The sequence below is a fragment of the Sander vitreus genome, chromosome 22 (assembly GCF_031162955.1).
Source record: "Sander vitreus isolate 19-12246 chromosome 22, sanVit1, whole genome shotgun sequence".
Taxonomy (NCBI): Eukaryota; Metazoa; Chordata; class Actinopteri; order Perciformes; family Percidae; genus Sander; species Sander vitreus.
Genome location: NC_135876.1, coordinates 7,577,908 through 7,600,350, shown reverse-complemented (window position 1 = coordinate 7,600,350; position 22,443 = coordinate 7,577,908). Strand labels below are relative to the sequence as shown.

Sequence of the window (22,443 nt, the reverse complement as noted above, 5' to 3'; positions counted from 1 at the left end):
ACTCCAATTTCTAAATTCTAATTTAAAAAAATAAATAAAAATCTATATACAAAAATTAAAAATACTCACATGAAAATGAAATATTATTCTTAAGTTCCAAACAAACAAATGGTATGTTTCTTCTCTTTTCTCTGCCTGCTGAAGGCCCAGATCTGTTTTCTCAAACTTGAGACTTTTTAGTGTTCAGAGCTCTGGAGGTTAAAGCCTCTAATGAGGCAACATTTGTTTTATGAGACAACAGATTAAAACATTTTTTTCAGAAATGATTAGCAGCTTTCTTTTAAAACGTCTTGCAGTTTAATTACATTGTTAGGGATGCATTGCTAACGCTTCCACCCATTAGTTTAAATATTTGAAGTCACCAATGACTTACTTGTCTTATTCAAATGATGGAAGACATCGGTGGCGTTTTCACTGAGGAAGTTAAACGGGCTTCGGTGACAACGTCGTGTCCTCTACGGATGCATCAAAAATGCGGATATAAATAAGAAAACACACGCCGCTTTTCTTCAGAACCACACGTTTAAACTTGTACCAAAGCAAATGAGTCGCTTTATTTCGTCATTGTCCTCGTCCATGTTCAAGACAACGGAGGCTTTTTTTTTATAAGGACAATAAAACGCAGCAGCAACTAAACTTTGATAAACAAAAAAACAATGCGTCATTTAAAGCAGGCGGAACATCTCAACAGTACTCATTTCTCCGTGTTCATTGTTTCAGACGGTTAAGGTGCACGAAGTGAAAGCGGCCGCGGAGCGTGCTGCGCGTGAGGCCGGAGCAGCGCAGGGTCTGCCCGGCTGCCGCGCGCTCCGATGCCCCCGCCAAGGCGCGCATGCACGACCTCCAATCAGACTGGGGATTCAAAAAGACACATTAAAAAAACAAAAAACAAAAGGAGACGGAAGTGTTGCAAAGTTGTACCTTTTCTCTTCGATCGCCTCCTCCTTCTCCTTTTCAGCTTGCATTTGACCTGTCCGCCCTGAGCCCCCGACCCGCGGCTGTTGTTTCCAAGTACGGATGCCATCAGCGCAGCCTGCGGAGCGGAGCGCAGCGCAGCAACAACTTGGACTCGGCGGCTCGACTCTCCTTTGTACTTGCTCTCGCTTCAACCTCCGCTGCTCTCTGATAACGCAGCGTCCTCGGGTTTGACGTAGACTCGGGACTGTGTTTTCGGCTCTCCCCGTTTCTTTTTTTTTAATCTTCCTCCTGTTTTGTATCCCTCCTAAGCCGGTGGGGGGAGAAGGGGGGTGGGGGGAAAAGCGCGTCTTGCTGTTCCTGTATCACCTCTGAAACTCCCGCTCCCGGGGAGACTGTTCGCAGCGCAGCGTGGCGGCTCGCAGCAGCACTGATACCTCCGCTGCTCTCCGACAGTTTCTCCGCGCCTCTGCAGAAATTCTGGGCATCAGCCACTTTGAATTCAATCATGCAGGACGCCTGTCTATTTGCTGCCGAGCTTTCTAATTAGGGTCCAATCGTGGCTGTCTGGGAGGTGTGACATCACCAGCAACACCCACCAGCTCACACCCCTTATTCACCCGATGCTTCTTGTTGTTGTTGTAAATGTTTCTTACTTTTTCCCCTCGCACTTTTTCCCCCCCTTCACACTGCAGGGGAAATCTGTTCCCTTTCGCCCTCCATTGTGGGGGTGTCAGTCTCAGAGGTCGGCCTGGTGGGATTGTTACTCAAGGGCACTTCAGCAGGTAGGATGGATGCAGCATGAGGGACTTATTGTGGTTATTCCTGCTGGCGAACTGTTTCCATACTTACTATATGTTAGTATTTTGGATATAAATGAGGGAAAGCAAATTCTCCAATCTCTCTCTCTCTCTCTCAGATTTGGGATTTCTAATTTTCTTGCAGGATTATGGATCTAAACTAAATTCCCTTTCACTCCCACCCACTAAAGTCACGAGGAAGTCCACAAAGGGCGATTACTCCAAGATGCATCGTTTTCAATTAGCACACACTCAATAACTCGCATACGTCCAATGCATCTTTGATATTGAGTCAAATTCTCTTAAATTTTTCCAGCTTTGTTCGTACACTAGCCTCCTAATGACAAAATGTATGACCAAACACGTCTACTTTTATTTTGAAAGTCCTGTTATGGAGGTTGCAGGTGACCTCCAGCACAGGAGGCAAACACTCTACTGACAGTGTGTTGCGGCCACAGAGTTTGAAGCTTGTGACATTTTGGCATTTCTGTGTGAACGTGCAATGTCGAGGCTTTCAGAAAGCATTTGTGGCTTTCCTAGCTGGAGGTTACGGTTTTATTGCCCCCCGACTGTGGAGGTCAAGTGTGGGATAGTCTCGCATTGCCAGGCTTTCCTCCACAACGCGGCGGAGGAGGGTCTGGCTAGTCCACACAGCATTCCCGGATGGGAGAAAAACGTGCTCTGGTTTATTGGCATTGCTTTAAACCAATCACAGTCGTGCCGAGCGGAGCAACAATGCCGCTGCAAAACAGCTTCAGGAAGGAACTTGTTTTGGCGGAACATGTGTACGTTGTGAACTCTGATTGGACAGATAGTCTAGCTAGTAGGGCTGAACGATTGATTGCATTTGCAATTAAATTGCAATATATTAAAATTAGATTTTCTAATCGCAGAGGCTGCGATTACACCCTGGTCACGTGACACGCCAGAGTAAAACCGCCTGCAGAGGAAGTGGCTGCAAACCGTCACGTATTGTGCAAAACGTGCCTTGCTAATGTTGCTACCTCACGGGGCAACACCACTAACCTGTATCACCACTTAAAAAAAAAAACACCACAAAGCCATGTACGATAGTGGCATGGCTAAAAAGCCAAACACCAGGGTGTCAACTGTCAAGTAAGCGAAATGCCACCCGACAGGGATCACTGACCGCCTAACTCCATGTGAACACACTTCAGTAACAGAACGTGGAAATTACTCAAGCAGTAAAAGTTTATCGCCAAAGAAAGGATGCACCTCAGTACTGTGACCGAGCCTGCGCTGACGGCTTTGATAAATACACTGGATAAGCGCTACAACATGCCCTCCGCACATATTTTAGCCAGGTCGCCATACCGAAGCTAACGCCACACAAAAAATGTAAACGGAGAGTCGCAGCGGAGCTGAAAAAAAGGAGTTTTTTGTGCTGCTACAACTGACGTGGTCAAGCCGTAGCCGTATCACTGCGGCTGGCACTGCCATACTTGTGCACATGTACTGTAGATATTTAAAGACTGCCCAGTAAAGTGTTCAAAAAGTGCTTTTCTGCAATCTGCGCTTCAGTAAGTGTGATTCCTTACTGACTTTAATATTAATGTTTGCACCAGGCTTATTTGTCAGTGCTTTATGTTGTCATGGTAATTATTACATGTCATTGTATTACAAGGCTGGACGTTCAACAAATCAGTCACTGTGATTAAAGTCGTTTATAAATAATGTCATTCATATAAATTCATGCATCACCTAATTTAATCAATATAATAACAGTAAAGGACAGTTTATGTTTAATCCATCTAATAGTGTGTTAGTCATACGATCATTTGTTTGTCTTTCTTAAATAATACAGCAGATAATGAGCTTAAAAAAACAAATATTGGTTAAAAAAAAAAATCATCACATTTAGATTATTTTCCAAATGTGTTCAGCCCTAATTCTAATCTATGTTGTCATCCCTGCATTAGAATGTAGAGCAGTTTTGATGGTGTCTCATGTTATAATGCTCCAAGACATGTTTTATCTGTGACACAGTGAATACTGAACCTTAGCTAAAGGTTTTTGGGTTTTTTTTTTTTTTTTTTTTATCGCGAATCGAATCGTAATCGCAACATCTGGCAGAAAAATCCCAATTTGATTATTTTCCCCAAATCATTCAGCCCTACTAGCTAGCTGTCTGGATTTACCCTGCAGAGATCTGAGGAGCAGTTAACCATAGTCCTCACAAATCCACCGGAGTTTAAAATGCTATTTAATGTCTATTTAACTTTGTGTTGTTGCATGTGCGGTTTTTTTAAAATAAAAAACAAATTAAAAAATGCCAATGAAATTCTATTATTTCTATTCTAAACATCTCCTCTCCAGCTCTCATCCCTTTTTTAGTTTTGATGTTTAAACAAGAAAAACAATGCATTAGCAGAGAAACCACAATGACCCGTTTGCTGATTGAAAAGTCACTTTGAGGCTCTGTTGTTGGGTGGAAACATTTCCTCCTGCGCCTGAGGGGCAGAGAGAGAGAGAGAGAGAGAGAGAGAGAGCGAGAGAGAGAGAGAGAGAGAGAGAGAGACGGGGCGTCTGCCAGGCTGCAGCCTGCCCTCAGGACGCCCACAAATATCCATGTAAATTGCAGTTTAAGAGAAATCAATACAAGTGACAAGTTGCCAATGCCACTATCTGGGCCAGTGATGAAGGTGTGCTAGCGGGGGGGCTGGAGCATTCATAGATAACAGTAAACAGGCTGGGTCGGGCAGAGGTAGGTTAACACACACACACACACGATTATCCCTGCTATAAGCACTATTATGTCTCCATGTTACATGCGTCATTGTACTTTTACATATGGGCCGTTTGTTCACGCCTGAAATTAGCAGACACTAGACGACGTTGTAACCGATGGCTTTACATCCTCTGTGTACTTTAAACACAATGTTGCACTAGTTGCATTTAAGAAAAGCCACGCCACACAGCCTTCTAATAGCGTCTGAGATATGAGAGATACAGCATTGTAAATATGATTCATTTTGGAGCTCCTTTGAACTGTGGGTCCTAAAACAGTTGTGTGTAACTTGCTCCACAAACTGGATGACAATGGTTAATAGCCAATGTCGAAATGGATTTCTAAGGGCAAATACATTCATGAATGAGGGTTATCATATTTATGGCATAACAGTGGAAATTGGGGCTGCAAGTAAGTGCTATTTGTAGTTTGATTTTTGATTAATGGATTCATTGTTTTGTCTATGAACAGACACAGTTGTGGGGACTCAGTATCGGCAGATATTCATTATTTAAAAGTTTGGGATCGGATCGGGGGTCAAAAAAGCTGATCGGGACATCACTAGTTTGGAGGACTTGTTGGTTTCAGCTCTGGTAAAAAATATCAATCTAGAGTCAGTCTTGTATAAAGTACTTGAAAGCAGTACTTGAGTAAAAGTAGAAAAAGACTTTGGTAGGAGTTAAAGTCACCTTTTCAAATATTACTTGAGTTAAAGTCTTAAAGTATCTGATATTCACTGTACTGAAGTATAAAAAGTAATTTTCTGATATTAAATGTACTTAATTCTTTAGAAGTAAAAGTAAAGAAAAACTTTGATTATGAACTGTATTGTGGCTTCCTTATAGTAAAGCACAACATTCAGGGTTACCACACCTTCTTAAACATCAAAGTCTGACGTCAACGAAGAGAAAAACAGACACAGAATTTTATTGATTTTTTTTGTGAGGAAGAATCTTTCACTCCAACGTACGAAACATTTCTTGCAAGTAACGGAGACGCCGAGGGGAAATGTATCGGAGGAAAAGTATACATTTTAGTAAAAAGAAGGGGAATAGAAGTGAAAGTTTGCAGAAATATAAATAACGTCAAAATTCTGCTTAAGTACAGTAACTAAGTATTTGTACTTTGTTACATTACAACACTGTGTACAGACGAGTAAATTCCTGGTAACTTTAGACTAAAAGATTTGGCATGAGGAGGACTCACGAGAAACGGACACTTCATTGTGCAATTGAATAGATGTTTAATTTCAGGAATTGGTCATGTGTGTTAAATATAGATTTAAAGTGCTCATATTGTGCTAATTTTCAGGTTCATAATTGTATTTAGAGGTTATATCAGAATAGGTTTACATGGTTTCACTTTCAGAAAACGCCATATATTTGTTGTACTGCACACTGCTGCAGCTCCTCTTTTCACCCTGTGTGTTGAGCTCTCTGTTTTAGCTACAGAGTGAGACATCTCACTTCTGTCCCATCTTTGTTGGGAGTAGCACATGCGCAGTAGCTAGGTAAGGACTACTAGCCAGTCAGAAGCAGAGTATGAGGGCGTGCCACGCTAGCAGCTAGGCGAGCATTATAACGTGTGTTACAAAGTGATGCAAGTTTGTCCCTGAAGTAAAGGCTGGACTACAATAGAGCTGTTTGGAGCAGTTTGTGAACAGTGTTTTCTGTTGGAGATGGTAAGTCCCTTTGGGGGGGACTTTGGGCTTTTTCACTTTGTAAACCTATAACGTGCACAAAAAAAGATATATAACACAATAAAGGAAAGGGAAAAAGTCCCCAAAGCATAATATGAGCACTTTAAAGAATATCTGCATTTGACTATTCCTGCACTATAAATCATGGAATGTGTTCTCTGTTTCTGTGTTTACTTGCTACAATTATTTAGCCCAACACTTGGCATTAGTTTGATGTCATATCTCTGCATTTAAGAGTTAGATTCAAATTGAGATTGCAGTAAAACGCATGGAAACAACTTTGTTTTTTCCTATCATCAAATCAGACACCTGCAATCTATGATAAGGAGGCCAGTGTTCAGGTAGGACTGTCTCCATGGTAATGCGTCTGTTGCTCTCTAATCATTTATTTGTCTTTGCTCCCGGTTGAGAAAGAGCATGTGTTAACATGCAGCAGAGCTTTACCCATGAGACATCTTTTAGAAGATTGAAAAGAAAGCTGTCCTGCCTCTTGAGGAGTATGCAGCTCATGCTACAGCAACCCACCGTCAGGCAGGCTATATTAGACATATTTATAGTTTTATCCGTGGCACCCATTATATTTTAGTACCTCTTTTTATGTATCTACATAAACAAAAGTAAGCTTTCTCGGGCACATTCCACCAAGACATGGATGCATCGAACAGGTGGCATGCATTTCAATAAGCAACATGCTTCAAAAATTGGTATTGTCAGGATACTGCTAGAATGAGGAAAATCAAAACAAGTTTCAAGTGGTGTCAACGCGAAGAGAGGAAGTGACATTTGTGACAAGCTGTTTTTGCAAATGAATAACAACTCTGGGTCCAGCTGTGAATGCAATCTGACTACATCCAGAAACAAGATAAACAAATGTGTAACAGCAGGTGTAAAGTGGGCTTATGGCAGTCCATCTAAACTTTATACTTCCATTTCCCAGAGGCTACTAATGCCGGCAGAATAAAAGAGGACAAGCAAGGACACCTGTGACAGGAAAACTGACTCCACAGCTTTTTTTTTTAAATACTTGCATGGCTTTCCCACCAGTGTCAAAGAGCAAATGGAGGCAATATTGCAAAGTTGAAATTACACCAGTGGGTAAATGTCAGAAATTTGAGCCAACTATTCCTTAATGTATCCTGTGAACATTAGCAACACAAAGCGCTCCAATTGCTAGCTGCAAACTCTCACCCACACCTCATTCCAAGGTTGCATTCCCCGGCCGTGTTCAAACTTTGAAAGTGACATTGAACGTTTCATTTTACAGCACGTAGCTACAGCCACAGGGGCTGAATTCTTGCTTCCTGCTGATGAAGTGCCGCCAATGTACCTTTTCTCCAGCAACAATCTCCTTTGGATGACTTCTTCTTTTCTTTTTCAACCCCACCCCACCCCTCTTAAGTGACACCCATTAATCACATTAGGTCTTTGGGAGAATTGTCTGCTGAGCGTCAGGTCTTGGCTGACCCCAACATTTGGAGAGTGAAGATAAAGACGTAGCACTGACAGCTCTGAAATGGCCCCTTTTTTCCCGCAGGTCAGCGTTCAGGAGAATATGAATATTATTATACATGAAAGGATGGGGGGAAAAACAATTGAGTTCTTCCTTCAGAGGAGCTGAATGACACTGGGAATTCGCAGTGTTTTCTGCTGCTGTGGATAGATTGCCTGGGTAGGTTACTAATTACCGTATTGGTAGCAGACGGCTACCATGTGGCGACTTGATATGTGCAACTGCAAATGTACGAGTTTATAAAATCATCATAAAGTCCATCTCCCTGATACCATTGCTATATTAGTTAGTCTTTGCCTATCTGGAAAGTAAGCATCTCCTGCCATACAGGCTAATAAAATACTCTGAGTCCACGATTGTGCAGATCAATGGTGATTGTGTTTAATATTGGATTCTTTAATTACTGAAAGCATTGGATAATATGGCGCTCTTTGTGAGTCTACATTCCGATCACAATGTCTTTCTGAATAGGAACTAACATCATTGCCCTTAATGTCACGTAACATTATCAGCTCTGTGGTTTAGTACAATGGAGCCATTGTGTTCTGTGGTGAGGGGGGCTTATCAGTGAAAGACAGGAAAGGAGAAAGGGGAGAATGAATAGAATAAAAGTAAATTCGATCTCTGTTTAGCAAAGGAGAGATTTCTCAAAATAGTTCTTCACAATACTGGATTCAGACATCTTGCTCGACCGAAATTAAAACATATTTTTGCTTAGAAATCAGTACATAAAGCCCATTTTAACACTAAATGTTCTTTTTTGGTCAGAATTGTAGCAAGCAATAAGAAAAACATCATGTTTTACTACCAACATTGTTAGCTGTTGCTACATTACTCCCTAACTTTGTACGTTAGGCTAGTTACTTCATGATGGGATTTAAAGCATGGGGTAAGGTGCAGTAGGGCTTTCAAAATGTTCAAATATTTCTTCTAACAAACCACAAAAGGTTCAAACTATTCGAATATCTATTTTTGTGCATAATGTCCATAAGTAGGCAAACCAATACAACAAGAGACATAACGGTATTTTTCAGTTTAACATAAACATGTCTTTTAAAGTGAAATCTAGCTGATTCTCAACCACAGTGCAGCACGGGCAGTACATGCAGATAAAAGGCGCCTGGTCCCCCTCCATGCCGCCAGCACCGGAGGTCCTCGCTCACCTGAGGCAGAGTTTTCTCTGCCATCATTACGGCTGTTGAAATATTTCTCATTCAGCTTGACCTTACTTTACATTTCTCAGGGTTTCCCCCAGTGTATTGCAAGGTTGATGGTCCACCGGGCCTAAGTTTCCCCCCACCAGGCCCAAGCCAGTGGGAATTATGTTTAAAAGCTATAGTGTGTAGTTTCTGTCTCCCCCATGAGGTAATTTTAAGTAACAACAACTGTCGGCGTGGCCACGTGATACAAGCCTTTCGTGAGCGTGCACTGCCGCAGTCGCTAGTAGCCAAGGAGGACAGGGAGGATTCAAAAAACATGATGGACTCTTCAGACGAGGTAATTATCTTCAGTCGAGTATCTGCGTGGGAAAGTCACCAGACGACACAATCTTCTGAACATAGTCATACTGAGAAATCCAGAGAGAGTTGTGTGGAGCTGATAGTCTTCATTAGCTTTGTAGCAACTCATTTGGCAACGGCTTGAATGTAACGGACGTTCATTAATATCAAAAAGTTACGCACTAAAGCTTGAATGTATTTTTAGAACTACAGTTACAGTGGGGCGGCTCGGTTGGAAACTTAGTCGTAGTCATAATTTCATATCTCCAGTTAGCTTTTAGCACTGACTTAATGTAGGGCCCTATGGAGTCTGTCTTACAGCTTTTTGTTTTTATTCTAAATTTTCGCAATTCTGTCCATGATTCTGTTATCACAGAAAATAATGGGCTCTACATTAATGCTGCCATCAGTCTGTGACTGGCCCCAGCCGGGCCCTCGTCGAAAAAAAGACTTGCCACCGGGCTAAACAACCTTTCTAGGGGAAACCCTACATTTTCTTTTTTTTCTTTTCACTATCCAATATTGATTTTCATAATCAAATGTTTGTCGTTTTACAATTTGGATATATATTCAAATTTTGAATATTTGCTGACAGCCTTAACGTACAGTGCTAAGGTTACAGGACTATCTGTTGCAGTGAGTTTTGACAGTCTGGTCATTTAAAAGAGCGACAGCTGACGCTAGCTAGATCCACCTACTTTTATAATGTGGGATGAGTACAGCACAGTGTGCAGGAAATGCCAGTGACTCAGCAGGCGTTGAAATAACATGAAGGAAAAGTCCAGTGAGAATCAATGCTAATGTTAGTCCAGTGGGAATCAGTGTGATGTTAACGTCAGCTACTGTAACTAGCTCCCACTCTCCAAATGGAAGGTGGGAAGCCTAGGTTGCCAGCTGCCATTTTCCAGGTGAAATGCAATCAACCAACCAATACAGGAAACACCCAGTCAGACGCTGCATCTCATAGCCTTTAATTGCATCCTCGAGTCACCCACTTGCTTCCCTTCCTCGGGTCTTGGTCCCTCCCACCGAGGAAGCACGGGAGAGACGCAAGGTTATCATTGGAGAGAGGAAACGAGAAAATGTGTTTTAGAGGGATGAGACGTCTTTTCGGGAAGGCTGCTCTCATGTATCCTCGCCTATTGCTCCTCGGTGATCCCTCCACATAAAACATAAGAGCTTTTTTTTTTCACCTTTATTTATCCAGGTAAGTCGATTGAGAACAATTTCTCAATTTCTCATTTGACCGGTCACATTCACACAGTTACACAATCATACCTGGAAGCTGCCCAGTACAACCACAGTCTGATCTGCTGGCCACTGAGCAGCTCCACTGGAGCGGTTGGGGTTAAGGGCCTTGCTCAAGGGCACTTCAGTGGTGGTAATGAGGGAGGGACAAGAGCTGCTCTTTCACTATATATATATATATATATATATTAGGGCTGTCAATCGATTAAAAAATGTAATCTAATTACATACTCTGTGATTAATTAATCGCATACATAATTAACGGTGCCTGAACCGATACTTTTTAAGAAAGTAAAAAAAGAAAAGAAAAAAAAAGGGTACTAAACAACAGTTGGTGACATTAAAGAACGGCTTGTTTATTGCTAAGGCCATATGGTCAAAATGAAATGATTTAATAATAATGTATAACAATAACTTATTTCACTAGTAAATTGCTGTTGAACGACAAAAAACAACAACCAGATAGGAAAAGGACATTTACAATAACTTCAAATGCACCACGAGGCTGTAGTTTACCAGTTTCATTGAACGCACCGTCTGTGTTGTTTCTCCGACGACAGCTGCAGATTGTTACATCCCGGTGTTGAATCCTCTACAGTGAAACACAGTCACACTTTACACCGTTTAGCGTTAGCTGTCAGCATTTTAACCGTGTTTAATCCAGCTACTAGCTAGCGGTAGGCTAACGTTAGCAGCTGTCGAGTATAGTGTTAACTAGCGTCACATGCAGCGGGGTTTGCGTTTCCTGTAACGTCTGTTTCAGAGCAGCAGAGAGAAGCGCAGACATATCAGTGGCACCAGATTTTCGTCTGTATGCAAACGCCAATATGGAATGGATTAATCTGCGTTAATTTTTTTAACGAGTTATTTTTTCTCAGATTAATCAAAATTAATGCGTTATTTTGACAGCCCTAATATATCTAGACCTATCCCTATATATATATATATATATATATATATACACACACACACACATATATATGCCCATAGCTTTGAGACGGCCTTCACCAAGGAGGGATAGAACAACTTCCGGTTCAGCCGAGGAGTCGAGGAGCTATCAAATAAGGGCCATGAGATGCAGCCAGAGACTTTAAAAGTCACAGTTAAATGGCATCCTAAGCTTCTGTAACGTGACATCCATTGGAAATGGGCACTGTACATTGAAAATGTGTTGCACAAATGTCTATGTCGTAGCATCTGTCTCGCTATCGTAGAGTCAAAAATGGAATATGTGGGAGACGTTAAGTTACAAGAGAGAGGATGATGGAGAAATAAATGTAAAGTAGGTATTTTGCCAAATGCAATCCAAACACAAACGTACCTCCTCCTATGATATGGCTCCGCTAGCGGCTACAACTACCCACAAGCTAACAGTCAAGTGCAATTTTATAGGATAAGAAAAGTTAGCTGGTCGCCCTATTTCATTGGCAAATGTATGTAAATTACCATGAATTCAAAATGAGACATTAAAAGAAGAAGAAAAGAGGCATATTTTAATATAAAGTAAGGCTAGGCAATATATCGATATTATGTCTTTATCGTGATATGAGACTAGATATCTTTTTAGATTTTGGATATCGTAATATGAAATAGGATTAGTCTTTCCCTGGTTTTACAGTAAAGTGATGTCATTTTCTGAACTTACCAGACTGTTGTAACTGTTCTATTATTTGCCTTTACCCAGTTAGTCATTATCTCCACATTATGATGATGATGATGATTATTTATCAAAAATGTCCCAATTATCAACCCTACAATATCGAGGTATTTGGTCAAGAATATTGTGATATTTGATTTTCTCCATATCGCCCAGCCCTACTATAAAGTACTCAAAGGACTAAATACTAAAAATACTTTTATGGTATAAAATTGGCAGATCAGGATTAAATCTTGGAAATGTTATTTCTTATTTCACCGTGTCTTTAAGATTAGGAGCTGTTTTACAGATATATTGACATGTCTTAATCTTTTTTTTTTTTTTGAAGAGGAAAATATGCTCAATAGCTGCAATGTCATATTATATTTTCGTACACAAAAAGTGAGAGGAATTCCTTTTTTTTGTTAAAATGTGAGTAAAATTTGGATTATTTGAGTACAGTAAGTAGTGTGTTGATGGATCTTTGTTTTATCTTTGATGATACAAGACACCAACAAGTTCAACCGGAGCTACATATTTTAGTGTTTGTTCCTCTTGTAGTTTGTGTTTTCAGGCGGATATATGGAGAGTTATATCTGCACAGACAGATGGGAGAAAACTGTTGTTGATCTCCTGAAGGTAAAGATGCCAGGTCTGATCAGGCTGAGTTCTGCAGCCAGGAGGGAAATGATGTACAGCTACATTTGGGTTTTGTTTTGCTCGTTGGTGTCAGGCAGGTATAGTGCTGGAAACTCTCCCAGACCTGACATCCCTGATGGCAGATTTCATATATTTCATGAAAGTAAAAAAAAAAAATACCTCTCTAAAGCTCTGTTGTGGACAAACCACATCTTTCCTGGCACTACGTTTGTTGTACGCTTCATGCAGACATTAGGAGCTCTTCTGCTTTTGACCTGACAACAGAGCGGGGGACAAGGACGCAAGTTAAAAATAAATAAATAAATAAATACTCAAATGTCAGCAGAGCTTAGTTCTGATCAAACATTCTGTCCTAACTGATAGCGCCCCGGACGCTCGAGCCGCTCGGGAACCGGCTGTAATTGAAAATGAGCACAACAAAATCAAACAAACTGTGGTGCTCTCATGCATGTCTGATTGAGAAAAAAATGGAATGGGTTTCATCACTAAAACCTGCTTTTAAATAACCCATAATTGCACACTCACACATGCATGTTTGGATATCTGCCACATATTCACACACACACACACCACTGTCAATATGACCACATGGGAAAATTAGTAAACAGAAGCTTATCATTTTCCAAAAGATCCTAAAGGCCTTGAAGCTCAGCTGCATTCCATTTTGAAGACTGAGATTAATTGCCTCTTTTCCGCCCCGACAGTAATCCTTGAAACTGCCTCTGCTTGGTGCAACAGCATCTCAGCCAGCCTCCACCCCTCTCACACACACCAAGGATACCACCACATCAAGTCAAACCAGCCCCTCCCCTAACACACACACACACACACACACACACACACACACACACACGCACACACACACGCCTTACTACATCACTAATATCCAGCCCATTAGCACTTTAAAGCCAGCATCCAGAATTACTTTGAGTCTCACAGGCGTTTGAAGTATTACAGAGTCACAGTTGCGCGAGTGGCAGGAAGCACGGAAAGTAACAATGAAGCTTTGCTCATGTTGCTCGGCAAGGAGTTGAGTTTGTTAATCTCACAATGCCGGGAGAATTGGTAGCTCGGGTACGGCGAGTCTTAGCACTCGTGGGTTACTGCTCCATCTCCAAATCTAATACCTCACGGAAGAGCAACAAAGGCTACATGTGTTGTGTCCTGTGATATTTGCAGGTCTCACAAATCAAACCAGCAAGCCATGGTTTTAATTAATTCCCCTGTCTTTGTACACAACGCCATGCGTGTGCAGAATGGCAGCATATGGTGGGCTTGGTTTTGCAAATCCTCAAGAATCCAGACCGGCGTGGGATTTATGAATGTAACAGATGAGGTTTTGATGATTATGAGGCTGATGGTCGTCGGCACTGGAAAGGTTGTGCCTTCGCAGCATATGCTGCCCCGTGGATAGCGAGAGGTCATCCAGAACTTCTGCCGGCGCCAGCCATTTCATTACACCAACAGATGGCTGCAGGGATTTTATCATTAAAATATCCTTCCGCTGAATCTTTGTCGTATTATAAAAGTTTTATCAATATCATTTTTAACAAATTGACAGTCTTGTCATGGGTGTCATTAACCACGTCGTCACTTTTTAATTTCTGCTTTCTTGGACATAGTCAAATGCTATCATTGAGTTGTTGACCAAATGAGCATCAAGCTTGTGGTTTTGCAAATAAAAACATGATGTAGCTCAAGATTAATGAGGATTAGGGTTGCAGGATGAGGGTTTCTCTTTACCCTGCATTTGCTAGAGATGAATCAAAGGCTGACTGGGAATCACGCAAAGCTTTTACAAACTGAATCCTCGCTCGGCAATTAATTTTGTATGCGCTGAAGACATGGCAGATTTTGATTTGGGCTGAAATTACTACACTCTCGATGCGTGTCTGCCTGCGCTGAAATCAGCCCAGTGATTTTCCTACCGGCGCGGCATCATGTCACCGCTGTATTGGCACTGATTACAAGGCCCCATTGACCTGCGGTGCATGCCGTTCTGGCCTCCGATGACGGCGTCGCATGAATAGGGTGTAATCAATCTTTGATCCAATCAGGGGTCAGTGGCTAGATGACTGACAGAGCGGTCTCTGTGGGGCTCTTATGAGGCCAGAGTTAAAGGGCTCCCAGGGGACCAGAGGCCATGACAAAGAGAAGCTGTGAGCAGCGGAGACTCAGTAATATTAATGTACTGCTGAATCTCTATTTCCTCTACTCTGTCTATCCCTGCTTTAGGTTAATAGGGCCCATTTATTACAGGGTTTCTGCAGGTTTTACTAAGTCAAATGTGAGACTTTTAAAGACCTATATTGCGTAGGGGTGTAAGAAAAAGTATCGCGGTATTTTATTTTGCAATACTGTATTGATTTTCAAAAAGGCAATATTGATTTTATTTTTTTATTTAAAAATATTCATGCAAGACAGTGGTTCGCGTTTATGTTGTTTAAACCCCCTACCGCTAGATGGCTATGCTGAGACACACCACTAGTGTCCTCGCCTAACAGTGCCTAGCAGTGCCTGACTTTTTGCTAGAAGCTAATGGCTGAACTTTGGCCTACTTTAGCATATAAACATTAGCTCACTAAGAACCTGTGAACCACAATCCCAAACTGGCAGTTTGACTTTCTGTGTACTGAATTGTTTACCTAAAGTAAACTTCTTTGACTTTTATGCACATCATGTCTTTTTTTTTAAATATTAGGTTTTCTAAAATTATACTTTAAAAAAAATCCCAATATATCGCCTTGAAATATATTGCAATATACTGAATCGTGACCCATGTATCGCGATACGTATCGTCTCGCCAGATTCTTGCCAATACACAGCCCTTGTATCGTGACATAAAAGTACAACGAAATGCAGAGTAAAAAGTAAAGAGTACATAAATGTACTCAAATTGAATAAAAGCGACAGAGTAATGATAATCTGTACATATACAGTGAATTATATTTGGACTAGCGAAAGAAAGACCTACAACAAAACACAATTAAAAATAAAAACATTTCAATGAGCATTAGAGATAGCATTACATGGACGTAGGAAAATTAAGACCTGTTTATTTAAGACCTACAACACAATACTTCAGCGAATGTAAGACCTTTTAAGGCCTAATATTTTGATTTAAAAAATTTAGACTTTTTAAGACCCCAAAAAGACCCCAAACCCCAAAAGAGGTGGTTGTTCATTATGTTAAATTCAAAGTTTAATACATTAAACTAGCAGGAGTCAGGGATTCTTTTTGAGGCACGCAACAACAAATACACAAGGATACATACACAAATGAGACCCATGTGTGAGAGTTATTGTTGCCACAAATCCTGTTACCTTCTGCTGCAAAGTGGATGCCACTTCTGTTTGCACTTAAAGAACAGTGCTTGCCATATTTTGTGCAACCACGCAGCTTTCTAAATGTAACATATTTAAAGGGGCACAGTGAAAAATACAGCAAAGAGACCAATGACGCTGCAAAAGTTATTTATCAATGTTGGAAATGCTACAAACAGTACCTGTAAATTAATATAAAAAAAAAACTAAGTAAATAAGTTAAGTTAAGAAAATATGGCTTTCATTCTCTGCAGATAGCTCAGCAACTGGTCGTGCTGGCATACAGCACAAAGCCAGGAATTAGATTGTAACCTCCCTCTGTCTTCTGAATGATTCTTCTGATTATTTCTCAATGGCGTAAACACTGAAAATCAGTGATGGTGCGTGTCCTTGGAAGCAATATGTCTCCAAGTGCTCTGGATGGGGACAGATAATGCCAGTGTTTACATCTTAAAGAGAGCTCCTTTCCCAAACTAGGTTGTTTCAAATCAATCTATTCATCTTATTCTAAACCATCACAATTGTATCCCATCTTTTGTATAAAAGCAATGTATTTTTTCTTATTCTTATTTCTGATGGAGCCGTATGAATGAACTGGTTTAGGGTTTGAAAAGTCAACTCCTTCATGTGAACAGCAGATGGTAGTAGTAAACATTTGCCATGTGTCGGGGACAGGGACAGCCGACTGAATACCTCTTTCAAACTGTAAATTCTATTGATTGTCATTGTATTTAGTTCTTTTTTGGAAATGAACAGTAATTTATTATTCTGAGGGTACAATATAAGACGTGCAATAACTCATTAACCATATGCTACTTCAGTGAACACATCTGCACGTTTTGTTTCAGTTTCTACCCATAAGGTTACCTTTATTCACCCCTATGTTAACATTTTCCAGGGATCATAGACGTGTGTCATTACTTTCCCCTTACTCAGAATAACAATCAGGCATGAAGGCTACACGGTGTTCGACAAAACGCAGGAAGGGAGAGACGGAGCTGCTAAATCCCCCAAGTTAAGCTCATCACCTCCCCTTCTCAGAAGCTCTAGTCTTTCATCAGGCAGGGTTTATCACTGCGTCAGAGACCGGCGGTGTTTGAAGTTTCAAGCTTTTTTCCCCCACTTCACTAAACCAAACATTGAGGTGAGCAGCTGAGACTGGATCCCCATCAAAATGGATGGAGGCGCTCATGAGCGCAGGAGGAGATAGGGTGAGAACTCAGCACGGCTGCCATTTGACATGCCAGACATGCGTGACCATGGGTGGAGTTTGGTTTTTCTGTCAGAAAAGCGGGCTGACAGAACGCATGGGCATACGGCGATGGGAGAGAGCGTATGTAGTTTCTCAAGAGCAGGGGATGAAAGCGATGTGGATGGAAATTAAAGCTGGCAGATCAATAACTGTGGGAACCAAAGCCCTGTCAGAGACTATACAGTACGAATACCTGACTCCCAATGTAATCTACAATGAAAATGGAGCATGTTAAATGTATATCTGGTATTTACCATAGCCATTCTGCTTGGGGAAAAAAAGCTCCTAAATCCTTTGATTTAAGTTCATTTGTAACCAAGTTTGACTTCAACACCAAAGGCCAGGGTTCACATCCTGTTTCATACTTACAGTCAGGATTGACTGTTTCTGAATTTAGCCAAAACCACAATTTGAAGCTGCTATATCATTTTTTTTTTTTTTTTTTAATTGACAATTGATCAAATGACTACGTGTATGTGAGATTTTCACCGTCTCCTCTATTTCTTCAGCAAGTCGCGAGTGAACGTGTCAAGCCAGGGAGGTAATCACATACAACACGGCCACAGCGCAGCAGGATACTTTTCAAAATAAAACAAATTTCAAAATATAACACCCAGGTGTATGGTGATTTTGGCTGTCTTGACTGCTCAGCTGTGTCTAGAGCGAGACAAACGATACCCAACCCTACTCATGAGAGATAATAACAAAACCGCGTGGCATACCCCTCTCTCTCCTCACGTTTCCCAGTCTCTCTACACTGTGGGTTCTCAAATAAAAGGCAAAAATAAAATCGTCCCTACAAACACTGGTGAGACGGTTTAAAATGTTCTGTTTAATGCAGCGCTGTATGTATACAAAAAGAAAGGCCCAAAAGCATCTCCATGCATGTCTTTGAATTGACAGAGCTGAGGGATGGTAAACTGGCAGGGGAATTCTCTCTTATGCCTCTTCAGTTGGAATTGATTTCTTCAAAGGCGACTGTTGTTTTTTTAATTAAAACACTGAACTGGCTAATTGTGAAATTGATTCAGGTTGTGTTTTTCACTGTGTGAGGCAATATACTGTTGCCGTTAGTGCTATCTATATTTATCAGCGAAAGTAAAGCTGCTTGCACTCTCCGCCTGTCGTGCTCTTTCTAATTCCTGTGACACACACAAGCAAGTGCACAGAGACTTGAGGCCGTTTAATGCTGTAGCCCTGCAGCTGTTCAAAATGTTTGGGAAGTTTCTCAGTAAGCTATATACGTATACACTGACAGTATGAGAGTCTTTAACTCACAGCAAACCCTGTAAGATGTAAGCTCATCCTCAAAGATGCTTCAAAGTCTGTATCAACAACAGGATTAAACGTTGGACCAATCCGAACCTCAGGAAGTGATCTGCATTGAGTTTACAGGTTGCTTCTTGGGAGCATGGACAATTGAGCTATAATTGTGCGTGATGTAGACATATTCATGATGAACGTATTGTACTTTCCTCCTGCCAGGAAGATTTATGTCGTGCCCGAGATGAAATTTCCCTTAGAAAACCGCATGACAAACCTCCACATACGTCTTTCTTGAAGGCTAAAGTTACCTTCAGAGACGCTATATTTCAGCAAGGTGTTTTGCCACTGGATTAATCATTAGCCCTTAAATTATTCATACCTTATCCAATCTTGAAGAACTGTCCTCAGCTCAATGTAATTCCATGATTTTGCCAAGAAAAATGGCCCCTTATGACACTGCCTATAGGGTATCCTGGCAAAGGTCCACTCGCTCACCTCGGTCTCTGCAACGCAGTTCCTCTTAGCCATTTAGCAAGATTATTTTATTATTCAAAATACACAAGGTATTACAAGGTTCACACATGCAAGCCACACAGTCAGTAATTACTAGGGGTGTTGAAATTAATCATTGCATCGCGATGCGGACCTGGACGATTCAGCATCGACAGACCATAATGGATTATTGCCTACTGAGGTTACTTGTAGATTTTCCGCTACATTCAGGAATTGTCTTTTTTAAGAGCAGATACAATAAAAAAAAGGGAGTTCATATATATCTGGCTGCTTGAATTTGTTGATGAAAACCATGTGTAGCAATAAATAGTCTATGTCCTTGACATTCCACTTCCGGGATTGCTCCGGTGCCGCAGGAAATTCCGCCGGATGTATTTTCCGTTTCCTTCCGCTTTCTTTGTGTTGGAATTTTAAATTCGGTGGATTTTTGAGGACTATGGTTAACTGCTCCTCAGATCTCTGCAGGGTAAATCCAGACAACTACAGCGGGGAAAATAAGTATTGAACGCGTCAACATTTTTCTCAGTAAAGAGATTTCTGATGGGGCTATCGGCATGACATTTTCACCGGGTGATTGACTGGGCCATTCTAACAGCTTGATTTTCTTTCTCTGAAACCAATTGAGAGTTTCCTTGGCTGTGTGTTTGGGGTCATTGTCTTGCTGAAATGTCCACCCTCGTTTCATCTTCAGCATCCTGGTGGATGGCAGCAGATTCTTATCAAGAATGTCACGGTACATTTCTCCATTCAACCTTCCTTCAATTATATGATGTCTGCCAGTGCCAGATGCTGAAAAACAGCCCCACGCCATGATGCTCCCACCTCCAAACTTCACTGTTGGTATGGTATTTTTAGGGTGACGTGCACTGCCATTTCTCCTCCAAACATGGTGTATGCTATGACACCCAAAGAGTTCAATGTTGGTCTCATCTGACCAGATTGTATTCTCCCAGTATGTCATTGGCTTGTCCAGATGTTGTGCAGCAAACTTTAAGCGAGCTTCCACATGCCTTTTCTTGAGCAGTGGTGTGTTGCGTGGTGTGCGTGCATAGAGGCCATGGCGGTTGAGTGCATTGCTAATTGTTTTCTTTGAAGCACCTGTACCTGCTTCTTCCAGGTCTTTCTGAAGATCTCCGCGAGTGGTCCTTGGTTCTTCGACAACTCTTCTAAGTATTCTATGGACTCCCCTGTCAGAAATCTTGCGAGGAGCACCTCCGTGGCCGATTAATGGTGAAATGATGTTCTTTCCACTTCCGGATAATGGCCCCAACAGTGCTCACTGGAACTTTCAGAAGTTTAGATATCCGTCTGTAACCAATGCAATCCGTATGTTTTTCTACAATAAGCTTGCGAAGGTCTTGGGACAGCTCTTTGCTTTTACCCATCATGAAATGCTTCTTGAGTGACACCTTGGTAATGAGATTATAGGCCATCAGTTAGGACTAATCCAGTTGATATTAATTTGCACTAATAGGGGACAGGATTGCTACCTAAATACTGACAGATTTCAGCTGGTTTATTGACTTCCCATGCCTTTTTACACCCCTTTTTCTTCATGTGTTCAATATTGATTCCCATTATCGTTCCACTGTATAACACATAACTTTTTTCATGGACATACAGGTTTTGATTTCTTTGTATGTGTGGATTACTTGGGTTGTTACTGACATCTGGTGAACATTTCATTCCAATAGCCCCATCGGAAATATATTCACTGGGAAAAATGTAGATGCGTTCAATAGTTATTTTCCCCACTGTAACTAGACTATCTGTCCGATCAGAGTTTTCTCACGCACGACTATGTTGCAGCGGCTCAGTGCGGAGTTAAGTGCCGCCCAAGACAATTGTGATTGGTTTAAAGAAATGCCATTAAACCATAGCACACTTTCCTCCCATCCCCGAATGCTATGGGGAGTAGCCAGACCCTCCGTCAGCGCGCTTTGGAGGAGGGTCTGGCAAAGCGAGACTAAGTAATATATAATAATATTGAGGAGGTGATCGGATATCGAATCGATTCGTGGGCAGGAGAATCGTGAGACCAGTGAAGATTCACACCACTAGTAATTACTGCAAGTCACATACACACAAACATCAACCCAGGTCACAGGATTAGGGTTGGGTACCGTTCACGCCTGCACCTGTCTGCCTCACGCGTTCTCGCGTGGGCCGATGCTCCCTTAACGCTCAGCAAAGAATTCCCAACAGGTGGGTTTGGTTGTTGATGACGTTCTTTAATGCGGCTGGCACTACCGGAAGTAAACAAACAACGAGGGTGAAGAAGACACCACAAAGGCACCAACAAAAGATGACGAGGGAAAATATGTCCTACTACCTATCCAAGTAGTTATGTCTGCCGTTGTATTGGTTTGCCCTCCTATGGCCATAATGTGCAAAAATAGATATTTATATATATATATATATATATATATACATATATATATATATATATACATATATATATATATATATACATACACACACACACACACACACACACACACACACATACGTGCTGGTCATATAATTAGAATATCATGAAAAAGTTGAAAAAAAAAAAAGTTGAAACTTGTATAATTGTAAAAAACACACAGACTGATATATTTCAAGTGTTTATTTCTTTCAATGTTGATGATTATAACTGACAACTAATGAAAACCCCAAATTCAGTATCTCAGAAAATTAGAATATTGTGACAAGGTTCAATACTGAAGACACCTGGTGCCACACTCTAATCAGCTAATGAACTCAAAACAAAGGCAAAGGCCTTTAAATGGTCTCTCAGTCTAGTTCTGTAGGCTACACAATCATGGGGAAGACTGCTGACTGGACAGCTGTCCAAAAGACGACCATTGACACCTTGCACAAGGAGGGCAAGACACAAAAGGTCATTGCTGAAGAGGCTGGCTGTTCACAGAGCTCTGTGTCCAAGCACATTAATAGAGAGGCGAAGGGAAGGAAAAGATGTGGTAGAAAAAAGTGTACAAGCAATAGGGATAACCGCACCCTGGAGAGGACTGTGAAACAAAACCCATTCAAAAATGTGGGGGAGATTCACAAAGAGTGGACTGCTGCTGGAGTCAGTGCTTCAAGAACCACCACGCACAGACGTATGCAAGACATTGGTTTCAGCTGTCCTATTCCGTGTGTCAAGCCACTCCTGAACAAGACACAGCGTCAAAAGTGTCTCGCCTGGGCTAAAGACAAAAAGGACTGGACTGCTGCTGAGTGATTCAAAGTTCTGTTCTCTGATGAAAGTAAATTTTGCATTTCCTTTGGAAATCAAGGTCCCAGAGTCTGGAGGAAGAGAGGAGAGGCACAGAATCCACGTTGCTTGAAGTCCAGTGTAAAGTTTCCACAGTCAGTGATGGTTTG

General features: G+C 41.3%; 1 pseudogene; it reads right to left on the bottom strand.

Moving 5' to 3' along the window:
* Window positions 1-708: 708 nt before the first annotated feature.
* LOC144537494 (uncharacterized) lies at window positions 709-20,456 on the bottom strand (annotated as a pseudogene).
* Between the last annotated feature and the right edge of the window lie 1,987 nt (window positions 20,457-22,443).